Genomic DNA, 15404 nt, shown 5'->3' with positions numbered 1-15404 from the left:
TCGGCCTCCTCAACAAGTCCCTTGACCGATTGCAGTATGTGCAAAACTCGGCTGCCAGAGTGCTCACCCGCACAAAACGCTGGCAGCACATCACCCCCACACTCAAACGCCTCCACTGGCTCCCGGTTAAGTTCCGCATCAACTACAAACTGCTCCTCCTCACCTACAAATCCCTCCATGCCCTTGCCCCACAGTATCTGACAGACATCCTCAAGGACTACACCCCTGAGCGGAGATGGAGCTCCTCACCATCCGTCAGGCAAAAAAGCGGACCCTCGGCGAATAGAGCCTTCTATGTGGCAGCCCCTGCCCTCTGGAGACATTTGTTCACTCAGGCTTTTGGCAATTAGTTTGTTTTAGTTTTTCTGTTTTGTAAAGCGTCCTTGGGTTTCTTGAAAGGCGCTATATAAATTGAAGTTATTAGTATTACAGCTGCGTGACAGAATGGATGCACAAAAGAATGAGACCAAGACACAATTGTTGAACATTTTAAATGGCTTCAATAAAGTGGCTAATGGCATTCCAGGACTAAAAACTGCACTTGCACGTTGCGGCACAACAGCCTTCATCAGGGTGACGGATGAAGGCAGTTGTGCCGCAATGTGTATAGTTGAAGTCAGCGCCGTCGCTACGAATACGTGCAATACGCTCTGCGTGTAGGGCAACAGGCCGGGGGGGGCAACAAAATGTGGCAAAAAGTGCCAAGCCTCATAATAACAATTTTCTCCGCAACTCGGACGTGCAATGACGAAGTAGCCGATCTGAATGAGGAAACACAGCGCTCTTGTCGGGAGGGGGGGCAGCCCTACAGTATGCGATTAGGGCAACCAAATGGTCAGCGACGTCCCTGCGTACAGTTTTTAGTCTTGGAATGCATAAGCCATGCACTTTAAGGCATTTTCATCAAGAGTGCCTTGGTCTCATTCTTTTGTGCAGGAACATAAAGTATAATTTAAAAAAAGTATAATACGGAACCCAATCGGTTAGTTGTTTAACCGATTTAACATTAAAATAAACATTCTCTGAAAATGCACTTAACACAGCTCCAGAGGTGAGAGAGTGAGGAAACCACCGACTCACCCATTGTATTTAGGGACTACAGATCAGAGTCTGTGAGGACTACTGTATCCACCAAAAAGGTACGGTGCTTTCACAACAACAAGCCCTGGCTCAATGGGGACATTGAAGCCCTGTTTAAACAGGAAGAAGAGGGCTTTCACGGCAGAGGACACCTAGGGAGCCAAGGCCATTCAGAAGGAGCTCAAGAAGGAGCTGAGGTGGCCAAGAACAGCTAGAAAGACAAACTGGAGCGTAGGCTACAGGCCAACAGCTCCAGACGGGGGTGTGTGTGCGCGTGCGTAAAATAGAACTGTATAAGGCACTGGTTCCCAATCTTTTTAGCTCGAGACCCAAAGGAGAAATGTGATGTCTCTACTACTTATTTTTTAAACCCACAATTTTGAAAGCCTTCACCCAGTGAATTATTAATGTTATCCTGGGGTCTACACTCTCTGCCAACCTGGGGAGAGCAACGTACTGACCTCATGCTTCCAGAGTCCAAGCCGCTTCTTTTCACCTGACAGGGAGGAGTTCTAGTCATTGGTTAGACGAGTCATTAGTCCTATACAACCTATCTCAACCCTTAACGCATCCCTCACCAACATCAGCGCTGGAAGGGGGGTGCGGAGGGTGCTCCAGCACCCCCTGCTGGTGGAGAGGAGCATCTTTTGACATGTCTATCAGAGCGTGCTGAATGCAGAATGCACAGCGAGTGAGTTGACAGATAGACACAACATGACGAGACAGCAAAGACCTATTGTAGTTTTACTTTCACCTGCACCAGGTTTAAAGAAATATAACCCAAACAACAACACAATAAGAGTCACATACTGTTACTATGATTAACTCTGTTAACTAGGTCCTAAATAAGTCATTATTAGGCCAAGTATACCCGAATAAGACCCGAAATTTTTCGCGCGGCCGAGCGCCCACCCTTCAGCTCCCCCTGGTATAAATACCTTCCAGCGCCCCTGCTCACCAACCTTAATCCGGTCGTCTTGACGCACCCCTCACCAACCTTAACCCGGTCGTCTTAACACACCCCTCACCAACCTTATGTCTAACCAATGACTAGTCTTAACTATTTTTTGTGAGGTTACCTAGATAGTACCTATACCCTATAGGAGACAATGCAAACTCCACAAAGAAAGGCCCTTTTGCCAACCCCACATAGGGTATGGGCACTGATGACGCGGAGGAGAGAACACGCCCCCAGAGCCCAGATCGAACCCAGGACCTTCTACTGTAGTTTTCCACTACTTCTTGAACATTTGGAGTGCAGCCACTCCAATGACCAGCAATGTACATATTACTGTATATTCATTGTTGCTAGACTGTACTATACCTTTATATTCAAACACTGTTAATATGTTGATGTACTGTACTGCATACTGTACTCATTTACACACACAGTTGATTTGACCTAAGGGTGGCACTAGAGGAATGGCCATGAGGGATCACGAAAGTAAGTAGGGTTAATCCTCCAGGGAGCATGAACGTCCATGCATCCTTACAGCCAGACATCCTTAAGCCCCGGCTTTTTGAAAATTAGACATGAATTGAAGACAGACAGAGAGACGGACATCGAAGGGCAGACAGAATGACAAATGGAGGAGCGACACATACAATGCAGATATGATAAGGGGCAGGCAGGATAATAGGTGAGGAGAGAGAAGGAGAGAGAAAGAGTTGGGTGAGCATGGCAGGAAAGTCTCTGGAGAGGGTAAATGACTTGTGTCAGGCCCCTAGCACTGTATATATTGGAATTAATGAGGGAGAATGTTCCTGCAGGGAGATCTTGATACCATGTCAATTATTAATATACAAGAAGGCCTGAGACAAAGGAAGAAAGAAGGAGAGTGAGACAGACAGACAGACAGACAGACAGAGGCTGGTGGTAAAGCAAACCATGGAATTGCAGAGGAGGGTTGCGCAACACATGTTCGCATTCATGCGCACACGGGGAGGAGAGAACAGTCTGCCATTTTAGATGTACAGTATGTGTGGGTGTACAAAAGGCTGCCTGTGGACTGGGTTCAGTGTGCTCACTGCTCATTAAGTGTGGGTCATTGAGTGCACGCACGAACCTGCAGACTTAATCAATGATAATGAACCTGCACGTAGTTTGAGAGACTTTCTTTCCCTTCTCCCCGAGTCAGAAGAGAAGTGTGTTCAGACTGTCCAGTTCACATAGAGTGGTTTCTCCAGCAGTCCTCAAGTTTCTTCCGTTTGTGTGCGTTCATGCATATACTGTACACCACATAAAGGAAGTCTATTATTGTACTGTACTGTGCTCAGTCAAGACCAAGTAAAACACTTGAATGCGAGAAGTTGTCTGTCCTACAGTATGTTGTGTTCTAACCGGCACCCCTGGGTGAAATGGAGAAGCCAGACCAGCCAGCCAGTATAGACATTACCAATTATACAGTCCTTCTTTAACCCTCACTAACAGTGGGGTTGGTAAATAGAACCAAGTGTGCAATGCTCACACCTGTCACATGGTAACGATTAACGATTAATGAACGATCAGCAATATATAGTATTCATGTCAAGTCAGCAATCCTATAAGTATGACAATGAAAACATAGAACAAAATCTAAATGTTTTTCAACCGTCCGGGCACCTAGGCTGCTGAGCCAGCCTGGCGACATTTCCTGTCGGTCTATACTATAAAAAAATAATTGCAATTATCTCAAATAATTGTGATTATCTCAAATAATTGCAATTAGGCGATTATGTAATAATTGTGACGGCCCTATTTATGGGAGTCCCAGACAGGCCCAAATGTATTCACTAAAATGTTCTAGTGTCCCCCTGGACACAGGGCTCCATCTTACCCCTTATCCCAAAGCCATTGTTTACTATTTTAAAACATTTAAAAATAGTTCAACTACATCGACACGTTGTTAGCTTGTAGATCGGCTATTTGTACTATTTTAAAATGTTTTAAAATAGTAAAAAATGGCAAATAAGCTTAGGGATAAGGCAGGGGTAGGCAACCTTTATTATCAGGACAGAAGAGCCATTTTTGGCCCAAAAACTTATTACAATTCTATCTGGAGCCGCAAAATATGTTTGCTTTAATAAAGCAAACTTTAAGTATTTGCGATTTTTCTGGTCTTTCAATATTACATTTTATTGTTTGCTAATTTCTCAAGTATACTGTACCAGTAAGCCAGCAGCATTGGTGGTGAAAACAAACAAAGAATCATGAATACATTCTGCTATTCAGCTATTTTCCTTCATTCAATTTGATTCTTATCTTTATCTGGTTTATAGGCAATATCAATATCAAAATGAAAGAATAACTGTAGCCTATGCCTACTACAATAATAAATTATGATTAAATGTAAAACCTATTCCTTTTCATACTACTTTGCTGTAGCAACTGGGAGCCACAGGATAGCATCTATAAGAGCCACATGTGGCTCTAGAGCCGCAGGCTGCCTACCCCTGGGATAAGGGGTAAGGGGTGGCGCCAGATATACAGTAGGGCTGTATATGCACTCCATAAGTTGTTCTCATTGGTCTTTCTGTTCCATTTCTTTGTTATTCTTCTCATCTCCTTGGATACGTTTAGGGACCATTATATACAGCAAAGGTATTTGACCTTTGGTTTTCACCCTAGATTTTGTAACAACCAATAGAGTATGATTAGAGAACGGTATAAAGGTCCAGACTCCAGAGGGATCATACGTGGAATCAGAAAGGTCAAATATAGCTATGGGCCGGATCGATCTGAGCTTTAACAGTAATCAGTAACGATGTTTTGAATTGATTCTAAATCTCACAAGGAGCCAGGTGCACCAATTTCTGTGATGTGTTCAGTGCCAGTTCACTGGCTGATGCAATTTGAATCATGGAGAGACTTTTCGTCAATGAGAGAGTGCAGGCAGGCTTTACAACATAAACTCAATACGCTTGTTTTATTAATCCCACTAATCCCGCTACCTGGTGAGTGATCTAACTTTGACATCCCCGGTGGTTAACTCCCCCTTTCCTCTTACAAGACATTCAACAACTAGGAGAAGCTTCTGACCAGAAATCTATGGTCTTTCCTTTTTCAATATGTGACAGAGAGCTCTTTATTTGAAGGACGTTTTGGCACATCCAATCATTGATTTAATTAATGCACTGAAGCAGTGAATAGTCACTCAGTGAAAGAGCTATGTAAATTTGAGTGTCATCCACATAATGGTAAGCAACTTTATAATGTTGCATAATTTGTCCCAACGGGAACAAGTAAAGCTTGAATAAAAGAAGCCAGAGGGAGCAACTCTATAACATAGGTCACTCAAATACGTGCAGTAGTTAACAAAAGAGCAAAAGTAGGGATGCACCGATCCGGCTTTTTGGCATTCGATAACCAATTTCGATACATGGGGGTCCAGTATCTGCCGATACAGAGTACCGATCCGATACCCCCCACAAAGAAACGTAATAACCTATTAAGCTGTATGCCTCACTGTGTGGAGTCTGGAATCATTATTTTGTGTAAGGCAACATCAAGGCTTGACTTAAACTTATTATTATTACTTTCCCAACTTTGTAAAACAAAATGTAACAAACACAGATATAAATGCACTGAATTATTTATTAAATAACTGTGCAACAATTAGACCAGGTTAATGTGTGCGCAGGCTAGCCTGGCTGCATTCCACATGTTATACTGTCAATACTACACTGCTGTGTCACAGAGGAGGTAGAGTTGTTTTCATACTGTAATTACACATAATTATCGGATCGGATCGGATCGGATAATGGATCGGCCACCGATCCGATACCCGATCTAGACTTTTAGCCTGGATCGGCGCCGATCTCCGATACGAGTATCGGATCGGTGCATCCCTAAGCAAAAGTGCCTGTATTTTGTTAACTCATTGAATGCCAAAAAGCTCACACACACACACACACACACACACACACACACACACACACACACAGTCCATGGCTTCTTTGTTTTGCCCCCCTTTCCCCCCACCCCCACTCAATTATCTATTGGCGTGGCTGTACCAACTTTATGGAGTCTAAGTAATAGCAAGATTGGCTAAAAGCAGAAGGAATGGGAGTGGAGACAAAGTTCTATTAATGTTTCCTTTGTAATGGATATCATGAATAGAAAAGGGAATTATGCCTCAGCCGTGCAACTGACAGAGCATTAGAATAAACCCCGCTATTTAGGACAACAGTTAAACACTAAATACACTAAATACACTACCCCATCCACTTATTTGAATAGCAAAAGCAAACTATTGAACAATGTGCCTCTGCATATTCACAGTTATAATTGAAGCCAGACTGAGGCCATTTATTTTTATGAAGCGTCATAAAACACCATCCGCATGGATTCACAAACAAACGCATAAACTCAAATACAAAGCTGGCACGCACGCACACACACACACACACACACACACACACACACACACACACACACACACACACACACACACACACACACACACACACACACACACACACACACACACACACACTCTCTTACTTACTGCATTTTCCTTCACTGAATGCTAACAAGGCTGAATCAAACAGTACAGTACATTTTCTCTCAGTTAAGTACGGAGCCGAGTAATGGAAAGGAAGGGATAGGGAAACAAGCCACAATAGATACCTGTCAGAGGGAAGTAGAAACCGAGCAAGAGAGAAAGGAACAAAGACAGACACAAAGGGAACAGCTGACGGCCAGAGAGAAAGGGGACGGAACAAGAAAATCTCTTTAGTGTGCCCAGCAAAGACCAGCCTACAAAAAAAATGGAAATATAACCTCTGTTTGTTTCTCATAATATTGTGTCTGTTTTATCCAACACAATTCAATAAAGTCCTAGACACTTCAATAACCAATTCAACTCTAGCCAACTCCAGAGGGGTTATCCGTGCGCCGAGATCAAACTGTTATTGAAAAAGCTCACACGCTATTCCAGCCTTCCGTATATGAAATATGCCCCAGAGAGTCTCCGAATAAGGTCAGGCCATGCAAGCTGATATTGAATGGCATGGCCGGGCGGATAAATGGTAATATTGATATGTACAGGTTCATGGCAATATCAATATGGCCCCACTCTATATCTATGTAACCCGATAGACCAGGTGCCTATTACAGGACCTTGTGTGACATTACTGCATGCAGGGCTCCATTCTTTACAGGAAGGAGCCTGGCCAAGTTAGACAAGCTGCCTGCACTGTCATGGAGGAGAGGAGAGGAGAGGAGAGGAGAGGAGAGGAGAGGAGAGGAGAGGGGAGGGGAGAGGAGAGGAGAGGAGAGGAGAGGAGAGGAGAGGAGAGGAGAGGAGAGGAGAGGAGAGGAGAGGAGAGGAGAGGAGAGGAGAGGAGAGGAGAGGAGAGGAGAGGAGAGGAGAGGAGAGGAGAGGAGAGGAGAGCCGTTATAAACTAGCACCAAAGTCCTACCTGGGTCATGTTTTTTTTTCCCATTCTGAATTCCCATAGACTTGTTTATCGTGTCAAATAAGAACTATGTTCCAAAAATAAACATATGAGCACAGCGGTTGACTCATGAAGCATCTTTCCGCCTCCCTGAACGAGAGACTATTTTATATATTTATTTATTTATTTTTATGGTGACCGCTTTTCTTTTCTTTATTTATTTTCAACAGTTCTCCATACAAAATTACCCATTATCAACAACACTGTCGAACATATTCACAGATAACCCTAAGGAACCGATGCTTTGATGGCTTTTAAATGCCACACCATTTCGATACTGCAAAATCAAACCATGATAATCAGTGTGATTGCATAAAGTAAACTCGGGAGACATGTCACCTTTCCCTGCATGGTCAAGCTGTACTTACTGCATCAAGACAGATATGTTAAAATCCAATGACAGTTGTTGGCGTATTTTGTCTTGTGACGAGACAGGTATAGGATGGGGTTTCATTTCACTGGTCCTATCTATCCCTCCTGTTCCATCAGCTTCTCTTGTGTCATTGTCACAATCTCCTCCATCACCTCTGCTTTTAAAATGTCTTTGACCTGGTGATGAAGAGAAGACTCATAGCAGAAGAAAATACTGGTGTCGTGCAGTTGGACTTTGTGTGCAGACAAGGCTAGTAAGCAGTTCCTCAACCGTGACATCACTTCTCGATCCGACAAAGACACAGGCTCGGTGTCCCCAGCCACCTCGTCCTGGTGTGAAGGGGTTGGGTACAGCCACACAAAGCCATTGTTTCCCAGAATGATGGATGCTCCACAGGGAAGGATGTGGAAATGGTGTTTTTGCCTCTTGATCAGGGAAGGAGAGATCTGCACCAACACTCCCTGACCCAGCTTCCCATACTTTTAAGTGCGGGTGTGAAGCGATAGGGCTCCATCTGAAAAGACGGACTGTACCTCTGCACTTATGAGATCTCCTTCCTGGAGGAACTCACTCATGGTCAGTTCGTCTTCTGCTGATCTTATCCTCAGTTCTCCTCCAGGCGGATTAACTGAATGTAGCAGGAGAACCGAGTCCAGTCGGGAGTTGATCTCAACCTTCCAACGTCTTTGCTGCACCTCAGTGATTCGGCCAACCACCACATCTCCAACTTCTCCACAGTATCTCGTCTTGAGAGGTCTGACATAGATCAGTTTGTCTACTCTTTGCACCTGTCCAGCAACAGACGCTGTCAGGTTCTCCTCATCCATGTAAGTGCCATGACCTCTCATAAAGCCAGAGTCGGAAGTGATCACATCACCAGGGACAACCAGATCCTTTCCATCTGGAGAGGATTTTGACAGTAAAACCTGTTTACGAATAACTGGTAATTTCATGTCAGCAGCCATGGTTGTTGCAGTTATGAAAGCAGTTATGAAAGCATTGAGGATATAGGGGTACAATGGAACTCCATTTGTGTATGCTAATGAAAATATGCCTATTTCTAGCACTATTGTATTTTTTTATTGTTTTCTACTGTGCTAAATAAAATTTAAATTAAACATATACAGTATGTCATCAACAGGGATGACACGTATCTCCATATTTAGTCGATCGGTCGTATGGTAGTGGGTACAGCACTGGACACTTGGAGAACTGGTACAATATGAGTAATGGATACAGGCTGGGGTGTGCATTCCCAACTTGCATCATTCCTTCTTTGATTGACTGAATACTTTATTAGTCAGAAATGTAAACAGTCAGACATTAAAGGATGACTTCACCACTTTTCAACCTATCTTCATATAATAGCTCCTCACTGATGAACATGATAAAATGGCACTATTTTTTTCTACTCTGTCTGTGTCTCAGGAGGGCTGGGGGCAGTTCAGAAACCCGTCCACCAGTGACATCATTGTTAAGCAGATCTTTGTTTAAACAAGATATTTTTACAAAATATTTTTTATATCGTGAGAATGATGGCTTCCATTTTAGCATTGCAACTTTTCAGGACTAGAAAGCCTGCAGTTTCTATTAGCTTGGATTCCCCATCGATGATGTCACTGGTGGACAGGTCTCTGAACTGCCCACAGCCCACCTATGACTATGAGACACAGACCGAGTAGAAAAAATGGTGCCCTTTTATCATGATTATTAGTGAGGACCTATTGAAGATCCTTTAAGGCTAGGAGGATAACGCAAAAAAAAAGTCCTGCGGACTTGTTTCCATTGTGGTCCTATGTATTCAATTCATCCTTACTGGCATCGTTCTCAAGTAGGCCAGTGACTGCAGGTACAGTGAGTACTCGGTACTACTTACGTAACCGAATGGGTCATGTATTCTCAACTTGCACATTCCCAATTTACATTGTTGTGTGGTCTGCTGTCTCCAAATAGGGGCACCGGTCTAATTAAATAGAATAGCCATGTTTGTCCACTATTGAATTATAAACATGAATACTTATACAACATATTTAGTGCCACTTCGCACCTTTTGCAACCAGGTCAAATTTTAATGATGCTTGGGAGACAAGAAACACTTTCCTGGGGTTTGTATGTGGGTAATATGCATTTTTAGATAGTTTAGTATTTCAAAGTGTCTAGTGTCTATGTCACAGACACTGGTCTCACTAACTTCCTGGATTACATGTTGTGCACCAAAGCATTATGGGCATTGTAGTAATCCAGAAATCCAGTCAAACCCTAGTCAAACACACAGACTACATTATTTTTCTGGCCATAGGGTGCACATTTCAAATTGTGCTACTGTTATCTAAATATCCAAATACTATTAACATTCAGTGACTGTTTCTTCCAGCGGTGAAATGTCCCTTTAATCTGGAATTGTGATAGTAGCTGATTATTCTCTATATCATTTACTGTACAGTGATACAGTGATATCACAGTGATACATTTAGTAATAATTTTACTATATCATATTATAGTATGTCCATGTAGGTTCTGTGATTATTTGTGTCAAATTCAAACATTACAGAAGTCTTTGAAATTGTTAGCAGCACGCATACTGCCAGTCGAAATTCACCTCAGTCAGTAGGAGGAGAAAGCAGCTCTGCCAATTTGTCAAAGGTAAAGACTGGAGCTGACAGGAGTCTATAAACACCCATAACAGTAATAGAATTACTATAAACCAAGGTCCACTTCCAAAGCAATGAACTCAAAGGATTTAGTCACAGAATTTTCATTTAGAACTGAGGCCATGAGACTTTACATGAATGACGTATCATATTCCCCTCAACATCTTCTTTGACTAGGTTTCAGAGATAACAAGAACGTCAGGGCCAGGGTGGGTGTACAGGTAAACTAACATGATCAAGTTAGTGAGAGCAAAGGAGACTTCCAATGGACAGTTGATGAGTAGATCAGGATCTCAACATTTATCTGGGCACATGGCAGTGTGAGGGTCTTGTCTAATACTTAAGGTGCAACACAACACAAAGTCAGAGATAAGTTGCGCGCTCTGCTCGTGCACAAGTAGGCCAACTTGTGTTCTAAGTGAAAGTTGGCAGCTCGATAGAGTGCATTTTATTCACATCACGTCACAATTGTCACTCAATCTGTCACTCACAATCCTGGGAACTGTGCCTAGGTCTCCTGGTCTCGTGACATCCCTACGACATCATCAGGGATGATAGTAAAATCCCCATACTGTACATGGGGCATTTCATGACATGTTGATCACACCCTGTACACTCAAGACATGCTCCATATATGGCCAGTGCACGCTTCTCACCCTCAGGTGTTTTACTGGTAGTAACTGTTAGGGTGACTGGCTTTATCGTATTACTGATACTGCACATCCTTATTACTTGCGCAAGCAGAGCGCGCAAGTAATAATTTCGCCCGGTCTTCGTTCACCGTGACAGCCAACCCGCCATTTGATGCATATGCAAAAAAAACAGCAAATCCGTGCCTGGTTTGCTGGGACCAGATTACATAAATGACCATATGTCTTACGTCATCATTTAGAGCTAGTCATACGTATACTATATACATAATCAGTAAAATGAAATAGCAAATTGTGCCTGATATGCTGGGACCAGAGTACGTCGTGTGTATATGTATGACTAGCTCTCAATGATGACGTAAGAAATATGGTCATTTGTGTAATCTGGTCCCAGCAAACCAGGCACAAATCTGCTGTTTTATTTGCATACGCATCAAATGGCGGGTTGGCTGTCACGGTTTTTGGCGCAAAGTAACCACAGTATACCTCTAATCAACTTACAACTACATACTCTATATAGTATATGTATATGTATATACGTATGTCTTACGTCATCATTTAGAGCTAGTCATACGTATACTATATACATAATCAGTTAAATAAAATAGCAAATTGTGCCTGATCTGCTGGGACCAGAGTACGTGGTGTGTATATGTATGACTAGCTCTCAATGATGACGTAAGAAATATGGTCATTTGTGTAATCTGGTCCCAGCACCCAGTCCCTGGTCCCTAAATAGCCATGTGCTTGTTTGGTTACGCATGACAAGTAGCCATGTGCTTTTGTTTGGTTCAAAGTCGTGCACGAGTTTCAAAGTGCACGACTTTGAAAAAGAGGTGGGTTTTTTTTAGGAGATGAATATTTTTTTTTAGATGATTTTTTTTTTCTGCTCAAAGTTTTTTTTTTTTCCAAGAAAAAAAATATATATATATATAAAAAAGAAAAAAAAATGTCATCCCCTCAAAACAAAATATCTTTCCCCTTTAAAAACATTTTCATCTCCTAAAAATGTTTTGTCATCCCCTCCAAAAAAATTATCTTTCCACTTTAAAAACATTTTCATCTCCTAAGTCACAGCCTTGATTTATTTGTCACCCCCTCCAAAAAAAATCCCCTTTCAAAACATTTTCATCTCCTAAAAGAAAAATGTTATAGCCTTGTTTTTTTTCTGCCAACATCTAAAATGTTTTTCCATACCAGAAAACATAAACCACCAGCTCTTAAATAATCTACCTAGTGATGTCCCCTAAGGGGCTCCGTAGGTTGTCGATGAGGGAAGGTCGATTTTAGTCATGGATTTTGAACAATATGCTAAAGCAATTAGATCACAACTTACTGACTTGGACTGTTGCTGCCCCTCTTGATTTTAACACTACCAATGAGATTAAAGCAGACATTGACTTCTATTGAATTGTCCTTTTCAAGAGGTGATTACTGACAAATACCCCTTTGTTAATGTCATTGTGAATCTGTTTGACACCGATGGTGTCGAAGCATTAGTCCCTGTATCTAATACATAAGTATGACAATAAGGGTGTGCTCGAGTTACGTCTTGGGCTCCTTCTCAGAGAGTGTTGAACACTGCTGGATATCGTGTGGTATGTTATATTCTACCACAGGTAGTTTCGAGGAAGCAATCTGATTGGTTGAAACAGCCTTCTAGCCGTGGGTTAAACCAGCACCATTCACCACCTAATCAAAACAAAGAATTCAGCTGCTCTGTTCTCCCAGAGCGCTAGCAAACTCGGTGGCTAGGCTAGCTAGTTTCTTGGGACATTTGTGGTCGTAGTGACTACATCTGTCATTAAAAAAATATATTCTTTCAGCGATTTTCTTAGTTTTAAGGGTAACTGTTGTAGAATTGCAATATTACACCCGAGGGTATGGTTTAACGTGATTATTGCCACTTCAGTGATGATTGCGGAACTCAACTTCGTCTCGTTCCTGACTGCAACCCTGTCGTGGCAATAATCACATTAACCCACACCCTCTCGTGTAATATTGCTTAATTATACCTGCACTTTCATCTAAAGGTGAAATAAAATAAAAAGCGGTAGAAAGATGCTTATACAATTTGTTGGTGATTGTAACAGGTGTTTCCTGTGTGTGTCAAAAGCAACTGGTCGATGAGAAATAAGAGAGAATAGAAAAGAAGAGAAGCTCCCACACAACAGATACAAGAACCACAAAAACAAAACAAAAAACACAAAAAAACAGATGAAATGTAATAAATATATAGTATCTGCAATCTGAGTGGTGTGCATGGGTTTGTTTGTTTTAATCCAAATGGAGGTAGTACAGTCTCCTATGCATATTTGCACAAACAAATCACTATACAATACACTGGATACAGTAACTTCAAAATGCGACAAATGTCACAAATCCACTGAGATTTATGGACGAATCAGGCATTATACTGTCAGGCACATACAACCAAACATGCACCACCCACATTACATTCTTTTCTCACACACACACACACACACACACACACACACACACACACACACACACACACACACACACACACACACACACACACACACACACACACACACACACACACACACACACACACACACACACACACACACACACACACACACACACACACACACGCACGCACGCATAATACTACACGTTCCTTTATAATGGCTATGTGTCAGCGGCATAACGGATGTCCCCAAACAGTCCCATTTGTTCCCATCTCCAGCCAGCCTATGCCTGTCCAAACAGCAGCACAAAACAAAGGAGCCAGAACAACACGGGGCAGACAGACACATCAATCTGGCACACAAACACACGGCATAGAAACACACAAACACACATACTGCATGCTATAGTTAAGTACATGCGCCCGCAAATGTATACGCGCAAGCACACACACACACACACACACACACACACACACACACACACACACACACACACACACACACACACACACTTGCATGCATGCATCTGGGACACACGCACATGCACACGCAGATCCAAAGACACGCAGAAGCACCTCAGGCACATTGACTAATAGAGAGCACGGTGATATAGTCATGGATATGAATGGAGGGAAGCGAGCGGAAGGTATCCTCGGGTGACTTGAGACATCCGAGTGAGGCACTCGCACGGAAACAGCCTGCAATTACTGGCACAATTAAATCACAAGTCTCCTGCACTACACAAAATAAAACTCAGACACACACACAACCGTACACATATACCACCGTACTTGCTCACAGTGGCGGAGAATACATTAAGTACATTTACTCAAGTACTGTCATTTTTCAATTTACTTGTGTAGTGATTGTGAACTGAGTTTTCTCCAATTTGGTACAGTAAAATGTTACCATACCGTCTGTTTACCAGTGATATAGAAGATGGCCTTCTCACAGGGTTTGAAAAGAGAGAATTAACTGAGAAATGTGTTCGGTGAAAGTTCAGAGAATGATGTGTTGATAATATATGTAATTATAACACCAGCACCACCATTACACTATAATTAATGTCACGCACTCCATAGGCAGCGTGTGGTTCCCAGGGGGTGCACGCGGGCACCAACGTTTTGGAATACAGACCTTTAACAGAGTATTTCTAAATTGTGGTATATCGAATAATAATTTTAGGTGATTTAGGCCAGGTGTATTTTTTTCCATCAACAAATCAACAAGCTTACTTGCTGCGCTCTGCCCTCCTCCTTTGCAGTGGACTCCTCACCATTGCGCCATCGTGTTTTCATCTCGAAGGAGCAGAGGCAGTGATTAACAAACTAGCGGTGATGACATCCGTCAGCTGCATCTCTGAGGGGGGAGCTGGGGGGTCCGCAGGGTGCCAGACAGAGATGAAGTGAGTCTGTTACACAGAGAGGATCTTTGATTAGGACTGGGTTTAATGGGACCCCCGGCCGCGCGTGGAATTGGCTGCAGCATGGTGTGCACCTCGGGGGTCACAGTGCAATGCGTTTTGCCAGTGGTGGACAGCAAGTCAGCAACTCAACTATGTAGCGTTCTTGAGTTCCCTATACTCAACAGTTGTGGAAAAAGTACTCAAATGTTTTACTTAAAGGTATATTCAGTGATTTCACTTAATTCAAATATCACTTATTTTTTTGTTTTGTTGTGATAATCCTCCCTACTATAGAGTGTGCTGACCATATAAGGAGTTCCTCCCTGTCCCCAGTTAACCCCTGGGGGTCAAAAAACCTTAGGTTTCGTTTTT

General features: G+C 42.6%; 1 pseudogene across 1 annotated transcript; it reads right to left on the bottom strand.

Annotated features, from left to right (window-relative positions):
* Positions 1-7986: 7986 nt before the first annotated feature.
* LOC310857464 (exosome complex component RRP4-like) lies at positions 7987-8856 on the bottom strand (annotated as a pseudogene). The gene has a single exon. The product of its transcript is annotated as an exosome complex component RRP4-like (transcript).
* Between the last annotated feature and the right edge of the window lie 6548 nt (positions 8857-15404).

This window comes from Protomyctophum parallelum (genome assembly GCF_964188405.1).
Source record: "Protomyctophum parallelum genome assembly, chromosome: 1".
Lineage (NCBI taxonomy): Eukaryota > Metazoa > Chordata > Actinopteri > Myctophiformes > Myctophidae > Protomyctophum > Protomyctophum parallelum.
Note: the sequence above shows the minus strand (reverse complement) of the source record. Positions and strands in the feature narration are given on the sequence as shown.